The 26,408-nt window shown below is 47.9% G+C and overlaps 1 long non-coding RNA gene across 1 annotated transcript; it reads right to left on the bottom strand.

Annotated features, from left to right (window-relative positions):
• Window positions 1-265: 265 nt before the first annotated feature.
• LOC134900963 (uncharacterized) lies at window positions 266-5,559 on the bottom strand. The gene is made up of 4 exons (XR_010174469.1): window positions 5,451-5,559; window positions 4,385-4,439; window positions 2,976-3,071; window positions 266-452 (listed from the first exon to the last, which is right to left on the bottom strand). It is a non-coding gene; the product is annotated as an uncharacterized LOC134900963 (long non-coding RNA).
• Between the last annotated feature and the right edge of the window lie 20,849 nt (window positions 5,560-26,408).

The raw sequence follows: 26,408 nt of genomic DNA, 5'->3' as shown, positions 1-26,408 counted from the left end.
GAAACAAAAAACGCTGAATAGGACCCAATAATTCCGCAGATGAGCCGATTGCTATTTCGCGGAAGAAACTCCATTTCCAAATGTACTTTCATGTGGGCTGCAGAATTAGATTAGTTTCATAAATGTTTTTACATGAACACAATGTACTTTGCGTATATAACTATTGTGTTTTGTAGATGTAAGCATTTGTAAGATTATATCTACTTTACCTATAATTCTTCCGGTTTCTAAAATAATTGCCAAAAACTTAAAAGCCACTCAGAAATAATCAACCATAATTACAATTTTTTTTAATGAATTTTTATATTATTAAAATACATCCAATTAACATTTACAAACCAGATCATGTTGTTTTAAACAAGGTTAGGTGACATCAACAAGAGAGTCAGACTGCAGTTGATCTACTCAGAGGTGAGGAGAAGAAATTCATTTCAAAATGGTGTCTTCTTGCTCTGAAACACAGAAGCACAATATACCCATAATTGTATTTAATACATTCATAGTGATGGAGTAAGTCAGTTTCCTATACAAGGATTAACTATTTTTTTTAAAAGCTGTTTAGTAATACTACTTACACTGCATTTTTTTTTTTTTTTTAACAGGTGTGCACTGCTGACAGATGGAATAGTATGTAGTCCTCTACAGATGTGCAGAGCAAAAATAGAGAACGGACTGAAACATTAACTATAAAAGACACTATTTGTACCGCGTACAGAATTTAAAGGTTGCTTTGTGTGCAGAGCTATTTGTCATCTTCTGTATCTAATGCCAAAATACCATGCGTTTGTTCTGCAAATTTCTATCCTCAAACACACACTTATAAATACCTTTTTCAGCAAACTGAAATGAATGCACAGTCTACAGTAGCTATACAGTTCGAAGACTAAAGGGCCCCATACACTAGGACGATTTTACACAATTTCGTACAATTCCGAAATATCAGTCTGATATATTGTATGAAATAGTGTACAATCGTATGTGTTTTACATCGTATCCAATCTGATGCGCGTCCCCGTGGCTGTCGGGTAGGATCCTCTAGGTCGTTGGTGCTGCACTAATGATATATCGGAATTGGATGAAAAGTGTGTTTTTTGTACATGTGATATATCGCATGCTATGTATCACAGGGAAGTTTGACTGGCATTCTCAGGACACTCCCAACCCCCATAGCCCTCTATCCAGCCCATCAGATATATCTCATAGTACAATTGTATGCCGTACGAAAGGTGATCGATGGGGTTGAGGTCAGGTGTCTGTGCGGGCCAGTCAAGTTCTTCCAGGCTGAACTCACACCATCTCTTTACAGTCCTTGCTTTGTGCACTGGGTCACAGTCATGTTGGAATAGAAAAGGGCCTTCCCCAAAATGTCTTTGCATGCTGAAGCATTAAGATTGCACTTCACTGGAGATAAGGGGCCTAGCCCAAACCCTAAAAAACAGCCCCATACCACCAAACTTCACAATTGCCATAACGCAGTCAGGCAGATAACGTTCCCCCGGCATCCGCCAGACTAGCGCTTCTGAATGCCAAACAGAAGTGTGATTTATCACTCCACAGAACATGTTTTCACTGCTCCACAGTCCAGTGTCTGTGTGCGTTACACCACTTCATCCAATGCTTGGCACTGGATTTGGTGATGTGAGGCTTGCAATGCAGCTGATCGGTCATGGAATGCCATTCCGTTAATCTCCCACCACACAGTTTTTGTGCTTACATTAATGCCAGTGGAAGTTCGGAACTCCAGCTATAAATTTGGATGCCTCCCTGTTCATACTGCATGATGGATAAGTGCAATAATGAGTGTCCACAGGCAAAAGTGAAGCTTGGTGGAGGTTCCTTACAAGTTTGAGGTTGCATTTCAGCAAATGGAATTGGGGGATTTGGTCAGGATTAATGATGTCCTCAATCCTGAGAAATACAGGCAGGTACTTATCCATCATGCAATACCGTCAGGGAGGCGACTGATTGGCTCCAAGTTTATTCTGCAAAAGGACAACGAATTTAATTGAGAATTATCTTCACCATAAAGAAGAACAAGGAGTGATGATATGGCCCCCCACAGAGCCCTGATCTCAAATCGGTCTGGGATCACATGAAGAGATACAAGGCTACATCCACAGAAGATCTGTTAGTGCTGTAAGATGTTTGGAACAACCACTTGAACCTACTAGAATTGATGCTGTTCTGAAGGCAAAGGGTGGTTACACCAAATTTTGATCGGATTTAGATTTCTCTCTCTGTTCATTCACTTCTCATTTTGTTAATAAAAATAAATTAACACTTCTAGTTTTGAGAGCATTCTTACTTTGCAGCATATTTTTTTTCACACCTGCCTAAAGCTTTTGCATAATACTGTGTAGACAACAGCTGTCACTTACATTTTTAATTTAAGTCTACCCACGCACACTTCTCAAAGTAATGAAATAAGAGCACGTGTCCATATGATCGGATGTGTGAAAAAACAACTTCATTTTGTAAACCTTTACCACAGTCCAGCCATGAGAGAACACAAATCTTCCCAGCATTAGGCACTTGTACAAGTAAAACTGCAATAGTCATACCCATGCTAAAGTGCACACTATATACTGCATGCTTCTGCCTTTATATTGTTTTGAGTAACTTTCATTGTGTGTAGCTATTCAATTCTACAATGCCATTTAGGTGTATAAGACAGATAATTACTAGCAAAAGGCTTTCAGTAGGAAACTGTGGGTTTAACACCAAATAATATTTGTTCATAGTGTATTAAATTAGATGCCAAAGCAGCAGAAGCACTGAGCACCTCAGGAAAGCACTGCCCTGAACTCACACTTCCAGTGACTGGAAATTAAGTAAAAATGAGGGAAGCATCTCATTCAAGCCACCTATATCCTAGTCAAGATGACACTAGTAGCACCAAGCAAGGGCTATGATAAGGGCATTGTGCTTTTTCCCTGAAATGTAGCGGTTTCCTTACTACAAAGCACACAACTGACCAGCCAACTCTCTTGCAATGCGAGCTGCTTCTTCTTGCTTCTTTTTCTCCTCAGCTTCTATCCTCCGATCCTCTTCTGCAATTGGTTTTAAATATTCTGGATAAAAGAAAAAAAAAAGAAAATTAACAACTTATCAAAATATCAAAACCAAATAACCTATTTTTACAGGCATGGTTAAGCTAATAAAAACATAAGGGGGCATATTTCACATTTCTGAACTAATCTATTATATTTTCATTGAGTTATAGTTCCTTTTACAAAACAGTGGAATCATCCTTTCACAATTAACAATATGATCCTTAATATGAGCATCAATAAGGCAGAACAGGAAAGCTGTGACTGCTTATGCTATTGCAGTTATTGTTGAACACACTGCACCTGATACAGAGTTGGAAATAAATTGGGTGTACTATTGCTCAAACTGACAGTCCCTGGAAATTGTGTATATTTACACACACGCATGTGCATATTATTACCTCTAGTCATCACAATCAGTGCGGGACTGGCAATACCTAACACGGGGGGGCGTGGGGGGGATTCAGGTTTTATCGCACCCCCAATATCCATCTAAAATGACAGGAGATAGAGGGACGATATTCAAATGCCCCCGTTATCGCGCCCATTACAGTCGGGTTTAGCGGCGAAAAGCACCTAAACCCGAGTAAAGTCATAGGTGCAATTGTGAAAAGAACCATTTGGGCACCCAAGCTGGACTCTTTACGTGCGTTTTAGCTCGCTACCGCTGAAATGAACTTGTTGCTCCCATCCACAGTAACATTAGAATACTGCCGGCAGGCGCAACAGAGGACGGGAGAAAACTGTGGCGATTTGAATCTCACACTAGGTGTGAAGAATGTTCCTTCAAACAGGCAGATTTTTGCTTAAATCCAGCTGTGCATGAACAGTTGCACATTTATGCCGTCACAAAACTTTGCCTATGTGAGAACACCGTTACAACAGTTCTGCCTTTCACTGTGATCGTAATGCGTATGCCTTTACATTGCCTGTACTTGTGCTTTCTGGGCTATAAATTCACACAAGGGGCGGGATTCAATTCTTTTCACCCCTTTCCACACTTGTTCTGTTTCTGCCCTCGGGGGCATGGTATTTCAGCTTGCTACCCTTGGAGTAGCGAGGCACCCAACCCTTTACATGGCTAAACCTGATTGCTATGGGCGCGATATGCACGAAAATGGGGATCATTTTAGACAGGAGATTTGGGTGGATCTCAAATGATATATCACGCCCAGACGTGCTCTGCATATGGAGACATAGTTATGCCTATTGTAATATTAGTTTTACCCTATGGTAATTTACACTTCAGGACTTGTCAGTTATATAAAAAAAAATAAAAAAAAATGCCACTATGAAAAAGTTTAACACAATGAAATGTAACGTTTCATGCTCACCATATCTTGATTTTCCATATGCAATCCCAAGCAATAATGCAGAATATCTTGTAAACTAAAGAAACGAAAACACCAAAAAAAAAAAAAAACCCAGTTAGGTTTTATCAATGAACAGTTTTATATAGCGCAGCAATTTCCGTTGCACTTTACAACTGGAAACCTTGATAAAACAAAACTTTAGTAAAAACAGACAGCTTTATAGTATGCAAAACGTCAGACACCACTAGCATTTGCAGGACAATTCTTATCTTAAATTTGTTCATAAACTAACCAATGCCTTTTGTAAAGTGAATCCCAACAATAATAATCCTCTCTGGAATCTGTGAATTCTGACGGACATGCATACAGTACGTACAAGGATAGGGATGTCACAGGAAGCTGACATGTTGCTGCACAATTTTCTTTCTCCTAAGTCAGATCCATGTAATACTGCCTGACATAACCGCTGATTATTTCATATTTCACACACAAATCACTACTTATTTGGGCATTAAATATTCAATATGGAGTGCAATACATAAAGCACTATTTTCTATATACTTCATGCGTTGGACAAGGGGAAAACCCCGCAGCTAACGGTATATGGCCCCTGACAGGCAGATATAGGTCTTCCAGCAGTGCTATTAGAGTGCATTACATTGCTCAAACCTTCAAGAAACGTCAAGGTGAGAGAGGCCACATACCGGCAGCCCTTGCACTGCTCAGTCCTGTACAGCTGCGCTGTGTGCCTGGCACTGCGATGTAAGGGCAGCTATTACCGGGGGAAGCCGGCACACACTGCTGCATGATGCAGATCACTGTAACTACTTTCTATATCCCAGCTGGCTGTAGGAGCACCGAGGAGAGCCGCGCTGTACGCACCATGTCTGACGGATCTCTCTCAGACTGCACTAACACTGCGGCCGGGGTGACCCCATGTCCCCGAACATAGCAGCACACAGACCGCGGCCACAGTCAGCGTCACCTTCACTCATATCACGGTGGTGCCGCATGGCTGAGTGGCGTCTCTAGGGGATCGATTAGTCAGTCCCCAGGCTGGCAGCTGTCCTTCCCAGCAAGGACTCACCTTGATGAGCGGGGACACTTGCACCGGTGGAACCATCTTGTCTCCTCCAAGTGACACTGTTGCGGACGCGAGGCAGGCTGGGAGCAGGGGGCGGGACCTTAAGACCATCCGTCTGACGTCACCGGATGCACGCGTGTAGCGCCCCGCCCCCACGTGATAATGACGCAGCGAGTCTCGACTCTGTAGTTTTTTGTTGTGGAGGTGCATTCCCGGCTCTTCCAGTCCAGTCCTCCTCAGTGAGTGTGGGATAATGAGGTGCTGCTTATGGAACCTGCAGTTTAGGCATAAGCTGCCCCCTCTGTACCGTGTGCTTTTATAGCCGCCATTGTACATTGACCTGTTCTTAGACGCCACAGGTAACTGTCTCATCCGGAGCTATTACTAAAACAACTATATACATTGCAATTATCTAATAGAGTCATAAATATTAGTATTGTGTTTGTGGATTGGCAGCCTCACCCTAGATAAAGGAGAGGAGCAGTCCTCGTCTGCAGCCATCCCTTTTGGGCTGTGCCCTGTTAGAAGCCTACACTCCTTGGTGGACAATAGCAAGAACAATCATTAAAAAAAAAAAAAAAAATCCAGTTCATTATCAATATATGGTGCACGCACAGTAAAAAAAGAACACAAAAAACTCCAGCAAGTAAGTGAACCTTTGCTGCTGCGGAGCTCGCTGCGTGTCACTGTGTATGCTACACAGCAAATACTGCAGGGAGATATACGTCCTCCTCGTGACCTGCAGCTGCTGCACTTGGGCAGGAAGAATGGGAGCAGCACAGCCAGATTGTTGGACTGGACCAGCTCCCTACAGTGACTTTTGCCACTGTGGAACGCTCTATGCCCATCCCCGTGTATGTGACAGCTGTCACACAGGAAATGGTGCAGGGAGACGTGCACAGAGCTCCACAGCGGCATGGCTACGGTCGCTGCAGGTAGCTGGTCTGGTCCGGCGTTCTGGAGTCTGAACTGTTCTGGCTTTCACCTAATCCCAATCATTCATTGCCATGCACAGCACACACAATGATAGCACACACTGGGGTAGATGTTTTAACCTGGAGAAGGCATAAGGAAGTGATAAAGCAGTGATAAATGCAAGGTGATAAACGCACCAGCCAGTCAGCTTCAGTATGTAAATTAACAGGAGCTGACTGGCTGGTGCGTTTATCGCCTTGCATTTATAACTGGTTTTTCTGCTGCGGGGTACACTGGGCTCCACAAGGAAAGACATAGGGGTGTAGAGTAGGATCTTGATCCGAGGCACCAACAGGCTCAAAAGCTTTGACTTTTCCCAGAATGCATAGTGCCGCCTCCTCTATAACCCCGCCTCCCTGCACAGGAGCTCAGTTTTGTAGTTGGTGCCGCAGAGAGCAGGCACATAACAGAGGGGCTGCTCTGGGCAGCCCTAAGAAGAGCTTTTTTTGAGAAGAAGAGTGAAGACTTCAAGGGCTGTAGCAGTGTGTACATGTCTAGTGACATTCACTGCTGCAGCTCCATCTCTCCCCAGCGGCGCTGTACACTCCCGAGCCCTGGTTGCCGGGTAACTACAGCAGGAGGCTCCGGTTTTCTTCTGAGTCAGGCACTCACAACGGGGGCTCTCCGGGATCGTGTGGCCACGCTTCGGGAGGTGGTGAGTGGGTCCTGCTTGCGGGACCCATGCTTTATTGCGATCCGGCGTGGTCGGTGGGAGGCGGGCCGCGCGCACTGGCGGTGGATACTGGGCAGTACAGGCGATCTCGCTAGATCACCAGGGCATGGGTGCAGGTCAGGTTTTCTCTCTAAACCTTTTTACAAATAGCCCGCAGTACCAGGTGGTTTTGCCAGCAGAGGGGATAAGGCTTAGACCTGGAGCCCCTCCCCCAGCCCTAGGGCGCCATTTACAGTAAATGTTCCCGCCCTGGAGCTGCATATCTGTCTCTCCCTCACTCCCTGTCAGTGTTTGGGCGCCATTTCTCTCAGCTACACTGTTCCTGGGACTGCTTGGGCAAATCCTCCTTTGTAAAGCCGCTTGGTTGACAGCGCTGTGACTTTACATGACACTTAAGTATTCTACATGTCAATTAGACAGTGTTAGTAAAGAAAGAGTGCATTTAGTCAGGGTTCTCTGGTACAAGTACCCTGTGATATACATCCAGTTCTTACTGTGCAGTGTTATATCTATTGACTACATAGCTATATATATATATATATATATAAGCATATAAGCTGGTCCAGTGCAGTATTATTGTTAGTAATAACCTCTGCATTGTATAACTGTGACTATTTGTGTGTGCATTAGCTTGCTGAGTGGTTTCCATTTCGTGTCTCTCACTCAACTTGCTATCCCTATATTCTATAACAGGGGTGGCCAACCATTCGGAGATAAAGAGACAAAAAATGTTGTTAGGCACGTCAAAGAGCCGACATCGATCAGAATGCGTGCACGTAAAAATGGGATGTGGCCCTGTGCCTGCTAGACCATGTCCCTGGTATAAAATACATTGAAAAATCCAGAACCACATAAAATACAATTTTTAAAGCCAGAACCAACATAAACACCCTCCTGTCACTCCAGCCAGCTCCCCCATATGTCACTCCAGCTATCACACTCCAGCCAGCTCCCTGTTAGGCGCCGTGGTCCGCGATGTCCTCGCAGCCCGGCGCCTAGCAATTAGGGACGCCGAGCGTGCTAGCCGCCGGGTCCCTAGCAACGCTGGGACGCCGTGCGCGCTGAGCCGCCGGCTCCCTAGCAACGCTGGGACGCCGGGCGCGCTGAGCCGCCTGGACCCTAGCAACGGGGACGCCACGGGCGGACCGCGCTCCCCGTTTCAGGGTCAATCCAGTTAACCACACATACACTTGTCTTCTGGTCGTGCAGCAAGGCAGCTGCACGGCATTTATGCTAATCAGGCTCTGAACATCTGATTGGAGGACTCCCTGCTAAATACCTTCTCAGTGCTTCACACAGACGCCGGTAATAGCTTCCTGCATGCTGCTTAGGTTTGCTGAACGTCTGTTCCAGTCCTGCTGTGTCCGGTCATTCCTGTCCTCAGAGTTCCTGAATCTTGGAGTTGTCATCTCATCCCAAGGAGTCTTTTGGTCCTCAATTGCCCGCAATAGTTGCCAGAGGATCTCGTGTGGTTTTCGTGAGTTGCGGCTCTGCCGCGTGCTGCGGCCTAGCCCGCTTCATTTTGTATTCTGTTTCGGAGCATTTGCGGAGGTTTCCGCTTCCACTAGTCCTCTCCGGAACTCGGCGGTGCCGGGTAGGAGAGTGGACAAGTGGGTATTTTGGTTGTCCTTTTCCCTGGCGGTTTTCCGCACATATTCTAGTTTTAGGTTAGTTTGTAGCCCCTGGCTTTGTTGTTTAGTTAGAGGGCCCTTTGTTATCACCCTGTCTCGGATTTCTCTTTGTCTCCCATTAAGACCTGAGGGGGCATCGGAGTTGGGCAGACGTAATCCGCCCTTCAAACGCGGCTGCCATGGGCTCAAGCAACCATAGTCTCGCAAGAGATTTCTGACAGCACGGGCGAGACAACGGAGTTAGGGCGCCAGGGGCTATTCCCGTTCCCGCTCTCTTTCCCAGCATTACGTTCCAGTGCTCAGGTCCTTGCTATAAGATCTCCCCAGACCAGAGTGCTGGAATCATAACATTATTACCGGCCATACCAAAACTTAAAATTAAACGGGGTTTAATTTTTTCTCATTCTGTTTTTGTGAGAGTTTATCGGCCTCATGAATCCGACAGGTTTAGGGCCAAATCCCGGTCAGCTCTTAGTCAATCAGATTCAAGAACTTACTCAGATGGTTCAGGATCTTTGTCTTCGGGTGAGATCGCAGGAAGATCTTTTGCGAGCCTCCCCGAGGGTAGTCCCTGAACCAAAGATGCATTTGCCCGACCGTTTTTCCGGTGACAGAAAAGATTTTTTTAATTTTAAAGAAGCCTGTAAGCTTTATTTTCATTTAAGACCTACATCCTCTGGTACCGAATCTCAGCGGGTTGGGATTATTATTTCTTTACTCCAGGGGGATCCTCAGACCTGGGCATTTGGTTTAAAAGCTGAGGATCCTGCGTTGTTATCTGTAGACGCCTTTTTTAAGTCATTAGGGCTCTTGTATGATGACCCAGATAGAGAGGCATCCGCTGAGAGTCATCTGCGCGCTCTCAAACAAGGTAGAAATCCAGCGGAGGTTTATTGTACCGAGTTTCACCGTTGGTCGAACGACTGTGGCTGGAATGACCCGGCCCTGCGCAGTCAGTTTCGCCTCGGTTTATCTGAATTTATTAAAGACAGTCTCCTCCAGTACCCCGCTCCTGAGACTCTCGATAAACTCATGGAGCTTGCTATAAAGATTGATCGTCGTCTCCGAGAGCGGAGGGCTGAAAGAGGAACAACTGTAAGGTCTAGTCCTTGTGTTTATACCTTCCCAGAGGACGTCGAGGAGCCCATGCAGATAGGTCTCTCCCGGCTGTCTCCTGAGGAAAGAACCAGAAGACAAAAATCCGGTCTTTGTTTGTACTGTGGGGATAAGGGACATTTTGCTCGTAACTGCCCGAACAAGTCGGGAAACGCTCTGACCAGGTGAATTGTGAGGGGGTTCACTTATGTCTGCAGCGTATCTCCTCAAACAACTCTCTATTAGTCCCTGTTAAGGTTTCCTTTGGCAGCCTCAGTTCTTTGGTGTCAGCTTTTGTCGACAGTGGAGCTGCAGGAAACTTTATGGATTTAACTTGGGCTAAGGCCTTAGGCATTCCACATTTACCGTTAGATAGATGTATTACCATGCACGGCTTAGATGGGGGTCCGCTTTCCAATGGGGTAATTACTCACCGTACACCTCCAGTAGTACTTACAGTAGGAGCCTTACATTCTGAAGATATTGAATTCTACCTTACACATTGCCCAGCAGTTCCTGTTGTTTTGGGTCACCCTTGGCTTGCCTTTCATAATCCCACCATTGATTGGCGGTCCGGGGAGATTTCCCAATGGGGTACTTTTTGTGTTAAAGAATGTATTTCGTATCCAGTCAGAGTTGCAGCAGTCGTCCCAGAGCTCATTCCTGTGGAATACCAGGAGTTTGCCGATGTCTTCTCCAAAGGCAATGCGGACATTCTGCCTCCCCATCGGCCCTTTGATTGTGCAATTGAGCTAGTTTCAGGTGCCACTTTGCCTAAGGGGAGATTATATGCCTTGTCCGGGCCAGAAACCACAGCCATGAATAATTATATTCAGGAAAGCCTAAAGAAGGGATTTATTAGACCATCGAAATCTCCTTTAAATGCTGTTTTTTTCTTTGTGGAGAAAAAAGATGGCTCGCTTAGACCATGCATTGATTTTAGGGCTCTGAATAAGATCTCCGTTAAAAATACCTATCCTTTGCCGTTAATTTCTGTGCTTTTTGATCAGTTACGTTCCGCCGTGATTTTTTCTAAAATTGACCTTAGGGGAGCTTACAACCTAATCTGAATTAAATCTGGGGATGAGTGGAAGACGGCTTTCAGCACTCAGTCGGGTCACTATGAATACCTGGTGATGCCGTTCGGCCTGTCAAATGCTCCGGCAGTTTTTCAAGACCTCATTAACGATGTTCTCTGTGACTTCCTAGGGAAATTCGTGGTCGTTTATTTAGACGACATCTTGATTTATTCTGAATCGATGGAACAACATGTTACCCAGTTGCGTCTGGTTCTTCAAAAGTTACGTGAGAATCATTTATATGCCAAGCTGGAGAAGTGTGATTTTCACATCACAGAAGTATCTTTTTTAGGGTACATAATTTCTCCCCAGGGATTTTCCATGGAACCGAAGAAGCTCCAGGCCATCCTTAATTGGGCGCAACCCACTAATTTAAAAGCAATTCAGCGCTTTTTAGGGTTTGCAAATTATTATAGGCGGTTCATTCATTCTTTTTCTGACCTGGTTGTAGCTCTGACTAAAAAAGGAGCGGATCCTTCCAATTGGTCGCATGAAGCTGAGTTGTCTTTCCAGGCCTTGAAACAAGCCTTTGTCTCGGCTCCTGTCCTCAGACATCCTAATCCGGAATTGCCCTTTATTGTGGAGGTTGATGCCTCAGAGGTTGGAGTGGGGGCTGTTCTTTCTCAAGAAGATCCGGAGTCTCTGGAGTTACATCCTTGTGCCTTTATGTCCAGGAAATTCTCCTCCGCTGAATCCAACTATGACGTTGGTAATCGGGAGTTACTGGCAGTAAAATGGGCTTTCGAGGAATGGAGGCATTGGCTGGAGGGAGCTAGACATACTATTTCGGTTTTAACTGACCATAAGAACCTGCAATATATTGAATCAGCTAAACGGCTTAATGCTCGGCAGGCAAGTTGGGCATTATATTTTACTCGTTTCAGGTTTATCATCACTTTCAGGCCTGGTTCCAAGAATACGAAAGCTGATGCCCTGTCACGTAGCTTTCTTCTGGTTCACAATAGCAATCCTGTTGTTACCCCCATAGTTCCATCTTCGGTCATCTGGGCAGGCCTCACACAGGATTTATTTACCCAGTTAAACCAGCTTCAACACCAAGCTCCTAGACTTACTCCTGCTGGTCGTCTTTATGTCCCTGAATTTTTGAGAGCCACTGTTTTAACTGAGTTTCATGACAACAAAGTCTCAGGGCATCCGGGTATCACTAAGACCTTGGAGTTAGTCTCTCGCTCAGTGTGGTGGCCTAGTCTTTCTAAAGACGTTAAGGAATTCGTCCATTCCTGTCAGGTTTGTGCACAGCATAAGGTTCCTCGTTCGTTGCCTATCGGACAACTCATGCCTTTAACTGTTCCTCTCAGGCCATGGTCTCATATCTCCATGGATTTCGTGGTTGACCTTCCCCTTTCAGCCGGATTCCGAGTCATTTGGGTGGTAGTGGACCGTTTTAGTAAAATGGCTCATTTTATTGCTCTTCCCCGATTGCCTTCTGCTCAAGGGTTGGCAGTTTTGTGCCTCCGCCATGTGTTCAGGCTTCATGGTTTGCCCACTGATATTGTTTCTGATCGGGGTCCACAATTCATCGCACAATTCTGGAAATGTTTTTGTGCCTCATTGAAGATGAAACTGTCTTTATCATCTGGTTATCACCCACAGTCTAACGGGCAAACCGAACGAGTCAACCAGTCATTAAAACAATATTTACGTTTATATTCAGCCAAACTCCAGAATGATTGGTCCGAGTTTCTCCCTTTGGCTGAATTTGCTTATAATAACTCTTGTCATTCCTCCACCAAAGAGTCTCCATTCTTTTCAGTTTTTGGTTTTCACCCCAGAGCCAATTCTTTTTTTCATCATTCTCCAGTCTCCTCGCTGACCTTAACCTCCCATCTCAGAGCAATTTGGAGAAAAGTGCACCTTGCTCTCAGAAAAGCGGCTTTCTGAGAGAAGAAATTTTCTGACAGGCTCCGACGTCCTTGCACTTTTAAGGTGGGAGATAAGGTGTGGTTGTCTACTCGCAACATCAAGCTTCGACAATCCTCGGCTAGACTGGGACCCAAATTTATTGGACCGTTTCTTATTATTAAGAAGGTCAACCCAGTTGCCTTTCGGCTACGTTTACCAAGATCTCTCAGAATTGGAAATACTTTTCACTGTTCCCTGTTGAAACAATATGTTTCTTCCAGTAGATTTCCTCGGAGGATCTCTCAGGGTAGATCTCCAGTGGATGTGCAGGGACAACAGGAGTTCTTGGTAGAGAAAGTTCTTGATTCTAGAATGTCCCGGGGTCGGCTTTATTTTTTGGTTCACTGGAAAGGCTATGGTCCGGAGGAAAGGTCTTGGGTCCTGGATAAGGATCTTCATGCCCCTAAACTCAAGAGAGCATTTTTTCTGGAATTTCCTCAGAAACCTGGCTTTAGGGGTTCGTTGACCCCTCCTCAAGGGGGGGGGCACTGTTAGGCGACGTGGTCCGCGATGTCCTCGCGGCCTGGCGCCTAGCAATTAGGGACGCCGAGCGTGCTAGCCGCCGGGTCCCTAGCAACGCTGGGACGCCGTGCGCGCTGAGCCGCCGGCTCCCTAGCAACGCTGGGACGCCGGGCGCGCTGAGCCGTCTGGACCCTAGCAACGGGGACGCCACGGGCGGACCGCGCTCCCCGTTGCAGGGTCAATCAAGTTAACCACACATACACTTGTCTTCTGGTCGTGCAGCAAGGCAGCTGCACGGCATTTATGCTAATCAGGCTCTGAACATCTGATTGGAGGACTCCCTGCTAAATACCTTCTCAGTGCTTCACACAGACGCCGGTAATAGCTTCCTGCATGCTGCTTAGGTTTGCTGAACGTCTGTTCCAGTCCTGCTGTGTCCGGTCATTCCTGTCCTCAGAGTTCCTGAATCTTGGAGTTGTCATCTCATCCCAAGGAGTCTTCTGGTCCTCAATTGCCCGCAATAGTCGCCAGAGGATCTCGTGTGGTTTTCGTGAGTTGCGGCTCTGCCGCGTGCTGCGGCCTAGCCCGCTTCATTTTGTATTCTGTTTCGGAGCATTTGCGGAGGTTTCCACTTCCACTAGTCCTCTCCGGAACTCGGCGGTGCCAGGTAGGAGAGTGGACAAGTGGGTATTTTGGTTGTCCTTTTCCCTGGCGGTTTTCCGCACATATTCTAGTTTTAGGTTAGTTTGTAGCCCCTGGCTTTGTTGTTTAGTTAGAGGGCCCTTTGTTATCACCCTGTCTCGGATTTCTCTTTGTCTCCCATTAAGACCTGAGGGGGCATCGGAGTTGGGCAGACGTAATCCGCCCTTCAAACGCGGCTGCCATGGGCTCAAGCAACCATAGTCTCACAAGAGATTTCTGACAGCACGGGCGAGACAACGGAGTTAGGGCGCCAGGGGCTATTCCCGTTCCCGCTCCCTTTCCCAGCATTACGCTCCAGTGCTCAGGTCCTTGCTTTAAGATCTCCCCAGACCAGAGTGCTGGAATCATAACACTCCCGAAGAGTCACCCCTGCCAGCACCATCCTGTGTCATTCCAACCAGCTCTCCCATGTGTCACTCCAGCCAGCTCCTCCATGTGCCACTCCTGCTACCACCCTCCTATGTCACTCCAGCCAGCTCCCTGTGTGTTACTCCTGTCAACACCCTCCTGTGTCACTCCAGCCAGCTCTTCCATGTGTCACTACTGACAGCATCCTCTTGTGTCCCTCCTGTCAGCTCCCTCATATGTCACTCCTGCCAGGACCCTCCTGTCTTATCCTAGTCAGTTCCCCCTTGTGTCACTCCAGCCAACCCTCATGTGTCACTACAGCCCCTCACAACTCATGCCATCGCAGCAGCCACTAATGTGTCCACTGTTTGCTGGTGCAAAGAGCCTACGGATATGGACCCGAAAAAAGAGAAGGATAAAAACCTCCAATAGTGCAACACTATTTATTTTACAACCGACATAACTTTAAAAACACTTGGGGATAAGGGTGGTCTCTCACCAAAGGAAATGGTACACTGAATAAGCAGACAAAACAGCTAAATTAAAGATGGACCATTTCCTTTGGTGAGGAGAGGATTATAAGGGGACAGAATCCAGACTGGTGAGATTCCAGCTCCTATGAAAACGTGTTTGTCTACTCTTAAAACAGTAGACATACAATTTAGGTATAAGACCTACCATAAGATTCCCTATGTTTTTATCACTTTTTTACATACTTAATACACTATGATTGTTTGTTTTGTTTTTTTTATGAGCGCCAGTGGATTCAAATGGTATTCTCTTTTGACTGCATCGATTTATGAAGTGTTGGTGACACTTTCTTTTCCATTTTGAAACCAGAAGGCTGCTATTATTTGGTGCACGGTATTTCTCTAACGTCCTAAGTGGATGCTGGGGACTCCGTAAGGACCATGGGGAATAGCGGCTCCGCAGGAGACTGGGCACAAAAGTAAAGCTTTAGAACTACCTGGTGTGCACTGGCTCCTCCCCCTATGACCCTCCTCCAAGCCTCAGTTAGATTTTTGTGCCCGAACGAGAAGGGTGCACACTAGGTGGCTCTCCCGAGCTGCTTAGTGAAAAGTTTAGTTTTAGGTTTTTTATTTTCAGTGAGACCTGCTGGCAACAGGCTCACTGCATCAAGGGACTAAGGGGAGAAGAAGCGAACTCACCTGCGTGCAGAGTGGATTGGGCTTCTTAGGCTACTGGACATTAGCTCCAGAGGGACGATCACAGGCCCAGCCATGGATGGGTCCCAGAGCCGCGCCGCCGGCCCCCTTACAGAGCCAATAGACAGAAGAGGTCCGGAAAATCGGCGGCAGAAGACGTCCTGTCTTCAACAAGGCAGCGCACAGCACTGCAGCTGTGCGCCATTGCTCTCAGCACACTTCACACTCCGGTCACTGAGGGTGCAGGGCGCTGGGGGGGGCGCCCTGAGACGCAATAAAAACACCTTGGATGGCAAAAAATGCATCACATATAGCTCCTGGGCTATATGGATGCATTTAACCCCTGCCAGAATACATAGAAAAACGGGAGATAAGGCCGCCGATAAGGGGGCGGAGCCTATCTCCTCAGCACACTGGCGCCATTTTCCCTCACAGCTCCGTTGGAGGGAAGCTCCCTGGCTCTCCCCTGCAGTCACTACACTACAGAAAGGGTTAAAAAAGAGAGGGGGGGCACTAATTATGCGCAGTATTAAAGATACAGCAGCTATAAGGGGAAAAACACTTATATAAGGTTATCCCTGTATATATATAGCGCTCTGGTGTGTGCTGGCAAACTCTCCCTCTGTCTCCCCAAAGGGCTAGTGGGGTCCTGTCCTCTATCAGAGCATTCCCTGTGTGTTTGCTGTATGTCGGTACGTTTGTGTCGACATATATGAGGAGAAAAATGATGTGGAGACGGAGCAGATTGCCTGTAATAGTGATGTCACCCCCTAGGGGGTCGACACCTGAGTGGATGAACTGTTGGAAGGAATTACGTGACAGTGTCAGCTCTGTATAAAAGACAGTGGTTGACATGAGACAGCCGGCTACTCAGCTTGTGCCTGTCCAGACGTCTCATAGGCCGTCAGGGGCTCTAAAGCGCCCGTTACCTCAGATGGCAGATATAGACGCCGACACGGATACTGACTCCAGTGTCGACGGTGAAGAGACAAATGTGACTTCCAGTAGGGCCACACGTTACATGATTGAGGCAATGAAAAATGTTTTACACATTTCTGATAATACGAGTACCACCAAAAAGGGGTATTATGTTCGGTGAGGAAAAACTGCCTGTAGTTTTCCTGAATCTGAGAAAATAAATGAGGTGTGTGATGATGCGTGGGTTTCCCCCGATAACAACTGATAATTTCTAAAATGTTATTGGCATTATATCCTTTCCCGCCAGAGGTTAGGGTGCGTTGGGAAACACCCCCTAGGGTGGATAAAGCGCTCACACGCTTGTAAGGGCTCTACCCTCTCCTGAGATGGCCGCCCTTAAGGATCCTGCTGATAGAAAGCAGGAGGGTATCCTAAAATGTATTTACACACATACTGGTGTTATACTGCGACCAGCAATCGCCTCAGCCTGGATGTGCAGTGCTGGGTTGGCGTGGTCGGATTCCCTGACTGAAAATATTGATACCCTAGATAGGGACAGTATATTTTTGCCTATAGAGCATTTAAAAGATGCATTTCTATATATGCGTGATGCACAGCGGAATATTTGCCGACTGGCATCAAGTCTAAGTGCGTTGTCCATTTCTACCAGTAGAGGGTTATGGACACGACAGTGGTCAGGTGATGCGGATTTCAAACGGCATTTGGAAGTATTGCCTTATTAAGGGGAGGAGTTATTTGGGGTCGGTCTTTCAGACCTGGTGGCCACGGCAACAGCTGGGAAATCCACGTTTGTACCCCAGGTCGCCTCTCAACATGAGAAGACGCCGTATTATCAGGCGCAGTCTTTTCGTGGACAAGCGGGCAAAAGGTTCCTCATTTCTGCCCCGTGACAGAGGGAGAGGAAAAAGGCTGCAGAAATCAGCCAGTTCCCAGGAACAGAAACCCTCTCCCGCCTCTGCCAAGCCCTCAGTATGACGCTGGGGCTTTACAAGCAGAATCAGGCACGGTGGGGGGCCCGTCTCAATGAATTTCAGCGCGCAGTGGGCTCACTCGCAAGTAGACCCCTGGATCCTTCAGGTGATATCTCAGGGGTACAAATTGGAATTCGAGACGTCTCCCCCTCGCCGTTTCCTAAAGTCGGCTTTACCGATGTCTCCTTCTGACAGGGAGACAGTTTTGGAAGCCATTCACAAGCTGTATTCCCAGCAGGTGATAATCAAGGTACCCCTCCTGCAACAGGGAACGGGGTATTATTCCACACTGTTGTGGTACCGAAGCCGGACGGCTCGGTGAGACCAATTCTAAATCTAAAATCTTTGAACACTTACATACAGAGGTTCAAATTCAAGATTGAGTCACTCAGAGCAGTGATTGCGAACCTGGAAGAAGGGGACTACATGATGTCTCGGGACATCAAGGATGCTTACCTTCATGTCCAAATTTACCCTTCTCACCAAGGGTACCTCAGGTTTATGGTACAGAACTGTCACTATCAGTTCAGACGCTGCCGTATGGATGGTCCACGGCACCCCGGGTCTTTACCAAGGTAATGACCGAAATGATGATATTCCTTCGAAGGAAGGGAATTTTAGTTATCCCTTACTTGGACGATTCCCTGATAAGGGTAAGATCCAGGGAACAGTTGGAGGTCGGTGTAGCACTATCTCAGGTAGTGTTGCGGCAGCACGATTGGATTCTCAATATTCCAAAATCGCAGCTGGTTCCGACGACTCTTCTTCTGTTCCTAGGGATGATCCTGGACACAGTCCAGAAAAAGGTGTTTCTCCCGGAGGAGAAAGCCAGGGAGTTATCCGAGCTAGTCAGGAACCTCCTAAAACCGAGCCAAGTCTCAGTGCATCAATGCACAAGGGTTCTGGGTAAAATGGTGGCTTCCTACGAAGCAATCCCATTCGGCAGATTCCACGCAAGAACTTTCCAGTGGGACCTGCTGGACAAATGGTCCGGGTCGCATCTTCAGATGCATCAGCGGATAACCCTGTCACCAAGAACAAGGGTGTCCCTCCTGTGGTGGTTGCAGAGTGCTCATCTTCTAGAGGGCCGCAGATTCGGCATTCAGGACTGGGTCCTGGTGACCACGGATGCCAGCCTGCGAGGCTGGGGAGCAGTCACACAGGGAAGGAATTTCCAGGGCTTATGGTCAAGCCTGGAGACATCACTTCACATAAATATCCTGAAGCTACGGGCCATTTACAATGCTCTAAGCTTAGCAAGACCTCTGCTTCAAGGTCAGCCGGTGTTGATCCAGTCGGACAACATCACGGCAGTCACCCACGTAAACAGACAGGGTGGCACAAGAAGCAGGAGGGCAATGGCAGAAGCTGCAAGGATTCTTCGCTGGGCGGAAAATCATGTGATAGCACTGTCAGCAATTCCGGGAGTGGACAACTGGGAAGCAGACTTCCTCAGCAGACACGACCTCCACCCGGGAGAGTGGGGACTTCACCCAGAAGTCTTCCACATGATTATAAACCGTTGGGAAAAACTCGACAGGTATTGCGCCAGGTCAAGGGACCCTCAGGCAATAGCTGTAGACGCTCTGGTAACACCGTGGGTGTACCAGTCAGTGTATGTGTTCCCTCATCTGCCTCTCATACCTAAGGTACTGAGATTGATAAGATGGAGAGGAGTAAGCACTATATTCGTGGCTCCGGATTGGCCAAGAAGGACTTGGTAACCGGAACTTCAAGAGATGCTCACGGAGGATCCGTGGCCTCTACCTCTAAGAAGGGACCTGCTCCAGCAAGGACCCTGTCTGTTCCAAGACTTACCGCGGCTGCGTTGACGGCATGGCGGTTGAACGCCGGATCCTGAAGGAAAAAAGGCATTCCGGATGAAGTCATCCCTATCCTGATCAAAGCCAGGAAGGATGTAACCGCAAAACATTATCACCGCATTTGGCGAAAATATGTTGCGTGGTGCGAGGCCAGTAAAGCCCGACGGAGGAAATTCAACTGGGTCGATTCCTACATTTCCTGCAAACAGGAGTGTCTATGGGCCTGAAATTGGGGTCCATTAAGGTTCAAATTTCGGCCCTGTCAATTTTCTTCCAAAAAGAACTAGCTTCAGTCCCTGAAGTTCAGACGTTGTAAAAGGGGTACTGCATATACAGCCTCCTTTTGTGCCTCCAGGGGCACCTTGGGATCTCAATGTAGTTTTTGGGTTCCAAAAAAGTCACATTGGTTTGAACCACTTAAATCTGTGGAGTTAAAATATCTCACATGGAAAGTGGTCATGCTGTTGGCCCTGGCCTGGGCCAGGCGCGTGTCAGAATTGGCGGCTTTATCCTGTAAAAGCCCTTATCTGATTTTCCATTCGGACAGGGCGGAATTGAGGACTCGTCCTCAGTTTCTCCCTAAGGTGGTTTCAGCGTTTCACCTGAACCAACCTATTGTGGTGCCTGCGGCTACTAGGGACTTGGAGGACTCCAAGTTGCTAGACGTTGTCAGGGCCCTGAAAATATATGTTTCCAGGACGGCTGGAGTCAGAAAATCTGACTCGCTGTTTATCCTGTATGCACCCAACAAGCTGGGTGCTCCTGCTTCTAAGCAGACTATTGCTCGTTGGATTTGTAGTACAATTCAGCTTGCACATTCTGTGGCAGGCCTGCCACAGCCAAAAATCTGTAAATGCCCACTCCACAAGGAAGATGGGCTCATCTTGGGCGGCTGCCCGAGGGGTCTCGGCTTTACAACTTTGCCGAGCAGCTACTTGGTCAGGAGCAAATACGTTTGTAAAATTCTACAAAATTGATACCCTGGCTGAGGAGGACCTGGAGTTCTCTCATTTGGTGCTGCAGAGTCATCCGCACTCTCCCGCCCATTTGGGAGCTTTGGTATAATCCCCATGGTCCTTACGGAGTCCCCAGCATCCACTTAGGACGTTAGAGAAAATAAGAATTTACTTACCGATAATTCTATTTCTCGTAGTCCGTAGTGGATGCTGGGCGCCCATCCCAAGTGCGGATTGTCTGCAATACTGGTACATAGTTATTGTTACCAAAAAATCGGGTTATTGCTGTAGTGAGCCATCTTTTCTAGAGGCTCCTCTGTTATCATGCTGTTAACTGGGTTTAGATCACGAGTTGTACGGTGTGATTGGTGTGGCTGGTATGAGTCTTACCCGGGATTCAAAATCCTTCCTTATTGTGTACGCTCGTCCGGGCACAGTATCCTAACTGAGGCTTGGAGGAAGGTCATAGGGGGAGGAGCCAGTGCACACCAGGTAGTTCTAAAGCTTTACTTTTGTGCCCAGTCTCCTGCGGAGCCGCTATTCCCCATGGTCCTTACGGAGTCCCCAGCATCCACTACGGACTACGAGAAATAGAATTATCGGTAAGTAAATTCTTATTTTTATCAACTTTCATTTTTGTGTTATCAATTCCATTCTCGCCCCCTCCAGAGGCTGATTCTAGCCAAGTGGGACAGCCTGTCTCACCAGATCAGGTCTCACATGATCTCATTGACTCTGGAGGTCCGTCTGTCGCTGCTCTGGTGGCTCCAGGACCAACGATTGTGCAGGGGCCATCCCTTCTGGATATCCGACTGGATCCTGTTGACGACAGATGCCAGTCTCAGAGGTTGGGGAGCAGTGATGGAGCAACACTCCCTTCAGGGTCGGTGGACCAAGGAGGAATCTCTCCTCTCGATCAACATTCTGGAATTGCGGGCGGTCTTCAATGCATTGACCCTGGCCCAGCATTTAATTCAGAACCGTCCTGTTCAAGTACAGTCGGACAATGCCACCACAGTGGCTTACATAAACCATCAAGGCGGCACTCGAAGCCGTTTGGCAATGAAGGAAGTCTCACGGATTCTACATTGGGCGGAACGCCATCTACCGGCCATATTCATTCCGGGAGTCCTGAATTGGGAAGCTGACTTTCTCAGTCTTCAGGACGTACACGCCGGAAAGTGGGGCCTCCATCCAGAAGTGTTTCAACTCCTAGTGGAAAAGTGGGGCCTTCCAGACGTGGATCTGATGGCGTCTCAACACAATCACAAGGTTTCGGTCTTTGGAGCAAGGATAAGGGATCCTCAAGCAGCGTTCGTGGATGCGCTGGCGGTGCCGTGGAGGTTTGCGGATGCCGTACGTGTTCCCTCCGGTGTCGTTCCTGCCCAGGGTAATTCGGAAGTTCAAGCAAGAAAGAGGAACTCTGCTTCTCATAGCTCCAGCGTGGCCCAGAAGGCACTGGTTCTCAGACCTGCAGGGCCTATCGTCAGAGCGTCCAATTCTACTTCCACAACGCCCAGACCTCCTCGTTCAGGGCCCTTGTGTCTACCAGGACCTAGCCCGTCTGTCTTTGACGGCGTGGCTCTTGAAGCTTCCGTCTTAAGGGCTAAAGGGTTTTCTGAGGCGGTTATTCAAACTATGTTGCGGGCTCGGAAACCGGCTTCTGCTCGGATTTACTATAGGGTCTGGCATTCTTACTTTGTTTCGTGCGCATCTAACGATTATGACGCTTCCAAGTTTAGTATAGCCAAGTTTTGGCCTTTCTTCAGCAGGGCCTGGACTTAGGCCTGCGTCTGGCCTCCCTCAAGGTTCATATATCTGCCTTGTCGGTGTGGTTTCAGAGGAAGATTGCGACCTTACCTGATGTGCATACCTTTATTCAGGGCGTGTTGCGTATCCAACCTCCCTATGTCCCGCCTGTGGCTCCTTGGGACTTGTCTGTGGTTTTGGAGGCGTGACAAGAGTCTCCGTTTGAACCTCTTGGTTCAGCTGATCTTAAGTGGCTTTCCCTTAAGGTGGTGTTTCTGCTGGCTATTGCTTCAGCTAGAAGAGTGTCGGATTTGGGTGCCTTGTCTTGTAGTTCCCCATATCTGATATTTCACCGTGACCGGGCGGTTCTTTGGACTCGTCCCGGATATTTACCTAAGGTGGTTTCTTCGTTCCACCTTAACTAGGAGATTGTGGTTCCGGCACTTGTTTCTCCTGATCTGTCTCCCAAAGAGCGGTCTTTGGATGTGGTGTGGTCCGTATCTATGTGAAGAGAACTGCTTCTATTAGGAAATCTGATTCTCTCTTTGGGCTGTTTGGATTTCACAAAAGGGGCTGGCCTGCTCAAAAGCAAACTTTGGCCAGATGGATTAGAATGGTGATTGCACATGCTTATGTGAGGGCTGGTCTATCAGCTCCTGCTCACATTACGGGCCATTCTACTCGGTCTGTTGGACCTTCTTGGGCGGCCCGCCGTGGTGCGACCCTTGAACAATTGTGCAAGGTGGCTATGTGGTCTTCAGTGAACACGTTCATAAGGTTCTATGCCTTCGATACTGCCGCTTCCCAGGATGCTTCCTTTGGACGCCGGGTTCTTGTGCCCGCTACACTGCGTCCCCTCCCATAAGGAACTGCTTTAGGACATTCCCTATGTCTTTCCTTGTGGAGCCCATTGTACCCCGCAGCAGAAAACGAGTTTTATGGTAAGAACTTACCCTTGTTAAAACTCTTTCTGCGAGGTACACTGGGCTCCACAAGGTGCCCACCCTGACGCACTTAGCTTCTTTGGGTTGGTATGGCATTAGCCGCTGACACTTCTCCTGTCATGAGAGTGTGGTGTATGTGGCTACTAACCGTTGTAGTCTCTTTTCTTGCTACTGCATTTGGCTGGTTAACTAAAAACTGAACTCCTGTGCAGGGAGGCGGGGTTATAGAGGAGGCGGCGCTATGCATTCTGGGAACAGTCAAAGCTTTTGAGCCTGTTGGTGCCTCGGATCAAGATCCTACTCTACACCCCTATGTCTTTCCTTGTGGAGCCCAGTGTACCTCGCAGATAGAGTTTTAACAAAGGTAAGTTCTTACCATAAAACTCCTTATCACTTCCTTATGCTTTCTCCAGGTTAATACATCTGCCCCATTGGCCCAAATATGTTAAGCATACTTGCCTACTCTCCCGGAATGGCGGGAGGCTCCTGAAAATCGGGTGGTGCTCCCGGCCCCCCCGGAGGAGTGGGCAAGTCTCCCGGCCGAGCGCCCGTCGCCCGCAACGCCCCTGAATCCCCTGACAAACTCCCAACAGCGCAGTCAAAGTGGGCGGTCTGGGGGTCAGATGACGCGATTCGCGTCATCCCGTCCCCACCCCTTACCTTGCAATGCCAATAATATCGGCTTTGCTAGACATGGGGTAGGGCCAAGATGACGTGGACATGCGGTTACGCCCTCAATCCCACCCCTAAACGTCATCTATCATCGCCACGCCCCCACTGCTCCGACCTGGCTGCCTCCTCCAGCCATCAGCTTCCTAGTTGCCATGTCACAGGCTGTGTTTAAAAATTACAGGTAGGAGCTGTTTGGTTGGTACTTTAGCATTCTTTATCCGTCTTCAATTTATCTCTTGTTAAGGCTTAATACATTTGGGACATATTTGATTACCCACCGGTTTGCAGTGCTTGGTTTGCATCACTATTAAAGATAAACTAGCTAGTAGTCACAGTCTTTCCGTGTACAGCAAAATACAAACACTGATGTGAGGCAGTGCACCAGGCTGAAGGGGTGACTGTCAGAAGGCCAGCTGACACAATTCCCTAGTGGAAGTGGAACAACACAGAATGAAATAAAAGGTGCTTTGCCTTCTAATTATCTGCAGTGTAATATTTCCCTCCCCTGTCCCTCATTTGTCTCTTATGCATCCACACACCCATGACGGCTTACGGTCATTAGGTCGACAAGACTTAGGTCGATAGTCATTAGGTCGACCACTGTTGGTAGACATGGTCAGTAGTTCGACATGTACTAGGTCGACATGGAAAAAGGTTGACTTGAGTTATTCAGGTGGTGATACTGCCCCCCCGTCGGGATGGTACAGCTAACTACTAGTCAGGAGGGGAGTGCACCTCAAATAACCAACTGCACACGGACTGGTGAAACTGCCATTCTTTCCCGCCACAGCAAGGTTCTGATCCGCAGCAACCGCCGCACCGCCACTATACGAGCTAAAGAAACAGATACACCACCCTAAACAGATCCTCAACAAACAAAGGTAAACCTTCCTCTGACAAATGCACCCCGTCCTCTCGGTAAAGGCTCCTAAAGTGGAACTGAATTTTCAGGTGGGGCACTATGCCTCCCGCATTTGCTAACACAAACTTTGCTACTGCAGCATTTAACTTTTTCTGAGCCTCATCAATTGCCGGTAAATTCCGCACCCCACACCACGCCTGACGTGGGACAATGTAAGACCAGACTATCTTGCACGAAGGCCAATCTTCCGGGACCATTGGCAAATCCTGCATTATGGAGCGTCTCAGTTCAATAATGGAAACCTGACCTAAATCGTTTCCACCCAAGTGCACAACCAGCACCCGCGGAATTCTAAAGCGTTGCGCTAGCCGTAACAATTGAGGCCTAAAAGAATGCCACTGCATACCCCTGAAACCAAAACCAGCGCACTCTGCTGGAACTTACAATTCCCGGGGCTTTCCCCGCCGCAACATAATCAGCCGTCCAGAATACAAAAGCGTGACCTACAATCCAACAAACCCGGAAATCAAAACATGGACCTGAAAAGGAGGGGAGGAAGTCTAGTAGAAGAAAATGAAGAATGCGTCCCAAAGAGCATGGCTACATTACATTGAGGATCTGCCAAAAGAAAAATGTGAAAATACCCTACTTGCCATCTTGCGAAAGAGATGTGAACGACATGAGACACAGGAGGAAAGGCTTTAGGGGAGGGGGGTGGGAGTGGGTAAGGTTAACACAGGTGAACTCGGCGAGAGATGAAATGATGAAAAATCTGCTGAGGGACGTGACTAGGACCAAATTGTTCGAATTATATATAGCCGAATTGGGTCCGTCAGTTCGGGTAAAAATGTTCAAATCACTCAAGACCCACCATTGCCAACAATGGCGAGTTGCTAAGACCGAGCAGGAAGGACAAGGGGAACAGACGAGACAAGACATGACAAACATAAACAGAGACAAAATAACACATCGCAACTTGGCAATCGTAAATTACAGCAATGGCCTAACATAACGCTTGTACCTAGCCGATTTCCATCGACCCAAAGCTTTGATCTCCACAATTGAGCAGCCTGCTGCTGAAGTGGCTGCGCCAATGCAAAATGAGTGTGTACCAAAGTCTTGTGGTGAGAGGCCGATGCTTGAAACGCATCGCTTAAGGAACCAACCGAATTGGTATTTTGTAAGTGGTGACCCATCCTGGTGCACAAGCCATGAGTCGCCAATGTCTGGGCGCTGCAACACGTATAAGTGAGCCAGTATTACCAGGCAGATTCGCTGGTCCTTTGACAAGGGCAAAGAAATCGCCGAATTCTAACAAGGACCGACCCCTCACCCAGCAGGACGTCTGATTGGCACAGAGTCGCCTCCTCCCGCTTGGCAGGTGCGACGAGCTCAGAAAGCCGTAGGGCTCCATGAAAAACTATAGTAAAAGCGACCTGTACCAGCAATGTCTCGTACCTCGAATGCGCAATCCCCCCGACTGCCTCTAATACTGATGGGAGCAACTGGCTATCCACGGGCCTCCTCCGGTCTGCCGCAGTTGGGGAGGTCCTAGCCCATCCCTTAAGGGCCTTGGTAATTATAAAGCTTTTGGTGTGGTCAGAGATGCCCTTAATTTGGAATAGAAGGAAATCCCTGCCAGAGCTCGCGTGACATATGCTTTGGACCTGCCTGCCTCGTGATAACTCCAAATAAAAGAAAGCATCGTGCGATGGCCACTCTTATCTGCTTGCCTGCGGCCGTGGGCATATGCCTCCCATTCCTTACATGCCCGGCGATAGTATTGCAGCGTGGCTGGTGCTAATGCCCGCTCCGCTAAACCCTCCATGCCTGCTTGATTACCTGCCAAACATAAGAGGGGCAAGGCGTACCAACTCGGTCACTGTCAGGTGCCAGGGCACAAAACTGTGACCACTGGAACCAAGACAAAGCGTCTGCTCAACTCCTAGCACGTGACGCGCTTTAAAAGTGATGTTACAATGCAGGCACGT

The sequence above is a fragment of the Pseudophryne corroboree genome, chromosome 1 (genome assembly GCF_028390025.1).
Source record: "Pseudophryne corroboree isolate aPseCor3 chromosome 1, aPseCor3.hap2, whole genome shotgun sequence".
Taxonomy (NCBI): domain Eukaryota; kingdom Metazoa; phylum Chordata; class Amphibia; order Anura; family Myobatrachidae; genus Pseudophryne; species Pseudophryne corroboree.
The sequence above is the reverse complement of the archived record's forward strand: the minus strand, read 5'-3'. Positions and strand labels throughout refer to the sequence as shown.